The sequence below is a fragment of the Vicugna pacos genome, chromosome 5 (genome assembly GCF_048564905.1).
Source record: "Vicugna pacos chromosome 5, VicPac4, whole genome shotgun sequence".
Taxonomy (NCBI): domain Eukaryota; kingdom Metazoa; phylum Chordata; class Mammalia; order Artiodactyla; family Camelidae; genus Vicugna; species Vicugna pacos.
The window spans coordinates 1,359,672-1,365,671 of record NC_132991.1 but is presented as its reverse complement, the minus strand read 5'-3'; the positions used below and the strand labels follow the sequence as shown (position 1 = coordinate 1,365,671).

The 6,000-nt window shown below is 39.2% G+C and overlaps 1 non-coding gene across 1 annotated transcript; it reads right to left on the bottom strand.

Moving 5' to 3' along the window:
• Positions 1-221: 221 nt before the first annotated feature.
• TRNAA-AGC (transfer RNA alanine (anticodon AGC)) lies at positions 222-293 on the bottom strand. Its single transcript has one exon. It is a non-coding gene; the product is annotated as a tRNA-Ala (tRNA).
• Positions 294-6,000: the final 5,707 nt, after the last annotated feature.

Genomic DNA, 6,000 nt, shown 5'->3' with positions numbered 1-6,000 from the left:
TAATTTTCTAAAACGAACACCTTCAGGGAGAAGACTTTTTGCCCTGGAAGAGGTACAAATCATTTCAAATACACCCTTGCAAATGGAGTCTTTGAGTGAATCACCAGACAGGTAAAATAATGACAGTTCTTTGGAAATGAAACTTTGAAAGAGCTCCAGCCCCATTATTCCGCCAGTGCCTGCCAAACTTCTTGATTGCACATTTAAACAAAAATTTTTAGTGGAGGTACTGGGGATTGAACCCAGGACCTCATGCATGCTAAGCATGGGCTCTACCACTGAGCTATACCCCCTCCCCACAAAAGTTGCTTTTTAAAAGTTTCCTGATGTTTGTTACTGAGGTGCATCTTGCAATCATAATGAAAGCTACAAGGGCTGCTCCAGCCACGACACTGGCCCCCATCATCATCGTCAGGGAAATATCCACAGGGATGCCACAACCAGTGTGGGCTCAGGTGAGTGCCCTAGGCATTCCCAGCTAATAGCATCACTACAGGTATGCTGAGACCGACAAAATAAGATGTCAAAGTTTCAAGTATGAGTGCCTATACTTACTGGACCCAAAGTCTCCAGGTTCAAAAGATAGAGAACTGCTCACTGGGTGTCCAGGGCTGACCTCCTCTTATTGGCATCAAAGTCTAGGTCCACACTAGAGGGACAAACCAGAATACACAAAGGTTGGGCACCTCTGCTTGTGGGATCTCATGCATCTAGGTTACAAGTATTGGCAACTATTCTGAGACTAAGGACTTGTTTTTCTTCTTGGGAAGCAGGACTTTAGGTTCCTAATATGGGCTACTTCTCTCAGCTCAGCAAAGCCCATTCTGTTCTGCTTGTTGATCTCTGGCGTCTGGGAACCAACTATGAGCAACAAGGCCTTGTGTCCTCTGTCAACACAAAGATTCAGTATCTTAGGGCTCTACTCAAGTTTGGAAGAATAATCCCAAAGCAGCAAGACCTGGTCAAATCCCCGTGTTAAAATGAGCCTCTAGTTTCTGAGTATGATCCACTACTCCTCAAGCATCAAAATTTCTTTTCTTTCTTTTTTTAAACACCTTTATTGTGGTGTGGTTCCTGTACAGTAAACTACACATATTTCAGATGCACAATTTAATGAACTTTGATAGATGTGTACAGTCACGAAACCACCACCACAATCAAGATAGCTAACATCTCCAGTAGTCCCCAAGAGGTTCAATTTTCAAATCCCCAATTTAATAACAGAAACAGACTCATCATAGACACAGAGAGCAAACTTATGGTTACCTGGGGTTAAAGTGAGTGGGAAGGGATAAGTTGGAAAAACTTTTTCTGCTTGCGGAATCCAAAATCTCTAGGGTTTGAGTAAGACAATCGACTTCCAAAGCACTGTTTTCTTCAGCTTCTTGAATCTCAGGTCTCTAGTTCTGGATTTGGGCAGCTGCTGTAAGGACATCATATCTTGTCTCCTCATCTTACTACATCCCAGGTAACTACGTTCTGAGTATCACAACTACACTCAGGGCATCCGTGTCTCATCCCATTTGTTGGATAGATCCCAGATCTCCATGTTCTGAGTATGGGCACATAACTTCGGGGTCACCAAGACCACATCTCCTCTGCTTGTTGGGATCCTGGTTTCTAAGTTCAAATTTTGAGAAATTACTCCTGCAGCACCAAGAATTTGCCTCATTCACTCCTTAGTTTTCCAAGTCTGTAAGTCTTGAGTATGTACACCTTCTAAGGCACAGGACTTTGTCTCCCTGCTTTATGATTCCCAGTTTAATAGGAACTACCCCCAGGTCATCAGAGCTGTGTCTTCTTTGCTTACTGTACCCAGATCTGTCATCTGAGTATAGGCCACTACTCTCAGGGCACAAAAGTCTTGCGTTCTCTGCTTGTAAGAGTCCAGATCTCCACGTTGAGTTGGGGCAACTCCTTCCTGGGCGAAAAGGGCTCTTATATTGCTGCTTCTTGGATCCCAGATCTTTAGAGTCCAGAAAGTGTTACATGCTCTTAAGGCACCAGGTCTCTTTTCTTCTATTTGTTGGATCTCATATCTTTAAGTTCTGAATATGGGTAAATCATCTCCAGACACAGAAGCACAGGCTCCCTTCCTAGTTGGGATCCAGGTCTCTAAGTTCTGGGAATGAGCCTCAACTCTCTGTGCAACAAGGCCACTATTCCTTTCCTTCCTATCCTGGTAGATCCCAGACTTCTAAGTTCTGAACATGGGTAATTTCCCTAGAGTAAACAGCCTCATCTCCCCTGCTTGTTGGTCCCAGACTCAGAGCCCAGTATGAACACTTACTCCTGGGAATTTAAGCCTTGTCTCTCAGACTTGGGATCCCCAGGTATCTAGGTTCCAAGTATGAGCAACTACTTTCATGTCACAGGGCTTTCTCACTCTATCATTGCTTTAGCTCTCAGTTTCTATTTGCATTTGACCCTAGAGATAGTCTTGAAGTTTTTTAACTTGCTTATATTTAGACTGCAATGTTGCAGGAGAATAGGGGGAGAGAGAGGATGGTCATGTCCCAGGTCTTGAGGGAGTCCCTGGGATGCATCACCAAGTGAGGGTCCTTGGCTTCAAGCATGAAAGCATTCAAGAGCAAGCCATAGAAAGTTGAAAGTGAGTTTAGTTAGAGAGGTACACGTTCCACAGGCAGAGAAGAATGTGGACTGTCTCAGAAGGTGAAAGCAGCCACAGGGTACAAGGGTGGTCAGTTTTATGGGCGGGGTAATTTCATAGGCCAACAGGTAGGAGGATTATTCCAACTATTTTGGGGAAGGGGGCAGGAATTTCCAGGAATTGGGCCACTGCTCACTTTCTGGCCTTTTATGACCAGCCTCAGAACTGTCATGGTAACTGTGGGTGTGTCATTTAGCAGCTAATATATTGCAATGAGCCTACAATGAGGCCCAAGGTCTACTGGAAGTTGAACCTTCTGCCATCTTGGGCCTAGTTGGTTCTAACCAGCATTTGTCCTACCTTCAATGGCTGTGTTACTCTTTTAATGGTTGTGCCTTGTCTCCTTCCTTCCTGCTCAGTGATACCATTTCCAATATATCTAGGTGTTTTTAAGTGGCAGGGTTCTTTTTTTTCCCAGAAAAATCTATTCTATTACTCCACACAAAAGCTAATAGAGCTGATAAATGAATTCAGCAAGGTACAAAATTAACATACAGAAATCTGTTGCATTTCTTTACATTAACAATGAAATATCAGAAAAGGAAAAGAAATAATACCTTTTAAAATCACATGAAAAATACTTAGGAATAAACCTAATCAAGGAGGTGAAAGACTTACATGTGAAGAACTACAAACATTGATTAATGAAATTAAAGATGATTTAAAGAAATAGGAAGATATCCCATGATCTTGAATTGGAAGAATTAATATTGTTAAAATGACCATACTACCCAAAGCAATCTACACATTTAATGCAATCCCTATCAAATTACCCAGAATATTTTTTTCACAGAACTAAACCAAATAAGCCTAAAATTTATATGGAATCACAAAAGACCCGGAATTGCCAAAACAATACTGAAGAAAAAGAATGAAGCAGGAGGCATAAACCTCCTTGACTTCAGACAATACTGCAGAGCTACAGGAATCAAAATAGTATAGAACACACCTATATCAATTAATGATCAACAAAGGAGGCAAGAATATACAATGGAGAAAACACAGTCTTTTCGACAAGTGGTGTTGGGAAAGCTGGACAGCTGTATTTACATCAATGAAGTTAGAACACTCCCTCACACCACACACAAAAGTAAACTTGACAGGGCTTAAAGATTTAAACATAAGACAAGACACCATTAGCCTCCTAGAAGAGAACACAGGCAAAACATTCTCTGATATAAGTTGTAGCAACGTTCTCCTAGGGCAGTCTACCAAGGCAATAGAAATAAAGGCAAAAATAAACAGATGGAACCTAATTGAACTTATAAGCTTTTGCACAGCAAAGGAAACTATAAGCAAAGTGAAAAGACAGCCTATGGAATGGAAGAAAATTTTTGCAAATAATGCAACTGACAATGGCTTAATTTCCAAAATATACAAACAGCTCATACAGCTCAATATCAAAAAAACAAACAATCCAATCCAAATATGGGCAGAAGACCTAAACAAGCATTTCTCCAATTAAGACATACAAATGGCCAATAGGCACATGAACAAATGCTCAGTATTGCTAGTTATCAGAGAAATGCAAATCAAAACTACAATGAGGTATCACCTCACACCAGTCAGAATGGCCATCTTTCAAAAGTCCACAAACAATAAATGCTGGGGAGGGTGTGGAGAAAAGGGAACCCTCCTACTCTGTTGGTGGAGGAATGTAGTTTGGGGGAGTCATTATGGAAAACAGTATGGAGATACATTAAAAAACTAAAAATAGGCTTACCACATGATCCAGCAATCCCATTCCTGGGCATAATCTGGAGGGAACTCTAACTCAAAAAGATACATGCACCCCAATGTTTGTAGCAGCACTATTTACAACAGCCAAGACATGGAAACAACCTAAATATCCATCGACATATGATTAGATATAGAAGCTGTGGTATATAGACACAATGAAATACTGCTCAACCATATAAAAGAATGAAATAATGCCACTTGCAGCAAAATCGATGGATCTGGAGATCGTCTTACTAAGTGAAGTAAGCCAGAAAGAGAAAGAAAAATATCATATGATTTCATGTATATGTGGAATCTAAAAAAATGACACAAATGAATTTATGTACAAAACAGAAACAGACTCACAGACACAGAAAACAAGCTTATGGTCACCAGTGGGGAGTGGGGGTGGGGAGGGATAATTTGGGAGTTCAGGATTTGCAGATAGTAACTAATATATATAAAACTGATTTAAAAAAAACAAGGTCCTACTTTATAGTACAAGGAATAATATTCAATACTTTATAATAGCCTATAATGAAAAAGAACATGAAAAGGGATATATATATGTATGTACAACTGAATCACTATGCTGTACACCAGAAAGTCACACAACATTGTAAATCAACTATACTTCAATTAAAAAAAGAGAATCTATTCTATCATATTTCCAGAAATCAAGATTTTCTAAATTTTTGACTAAATGTTTACACTTCATTTTTTTGGAGTAAAGTCTTATTTATATTTAAGAATACAATTTAATCTTAATATGCTTAGAAAATTAGAAAATACAGATGAGCATAACTAAGTAAATAATAACAAATTTTCCCACTGTCCAAAGTTTATCTGTATTAACCCCTTACAACATACATTTGCAGACCTTTTTCTATGTGTGCATACATACATATACAGTTTTGCTTAAACGTTTTCGTCCTGTACTTGCTTTCCACTTGTTTTTTCCTCACCAATGATGTCTACCTTTTAAATATCAGTATAAAGTCACATAATTTAAAACCCAAATCTTACTCAGATTTTTTTCTATTTTCCTCCAAATGGTTTTTAAATGTGAAATTGTCAAAAGTATACAACCCAGGACTCTGCATTTACATTTGGTCTCTTAAGTGCCTTATGTGTCTCTTAATTCTTTTTTTGTCTAATTCAGACTCTTTCACACCATTGACTTGTTGATGAGACTAGGTCGGATTATTTTCTTGTGATGAGTTTAGCTTGTTCCTCTAATTCCTATGTTTCTTATAACTCAAAACATATGAGCCTGAAGACTTGATAGATTTAATGAAAACATTAAAAAAATACTAGAATGTGTCATGGGTGATATTGTGCATTTCATACTGTGTCCGAAGACTCAAAATATCTAGTTGACCTTTCAGAAGTGGTACTAAGAGTGTCCACTGGGTTAGGATGATGTCAGTCGAGACAATTAAGGTTTTCCCCTTGTGACTAGAAAGCCATCTGGTTAGTGTTGCTGTAGGAATGCCCAGTTCCCCATCAACCACTGAATTCATCATGAGTGGCCTGAGTCAATGTCATTAGGAATTGCAAAACAATCCTTCCCTATAAGGCATTACTTTTACATTTATTATCTGGCTTAT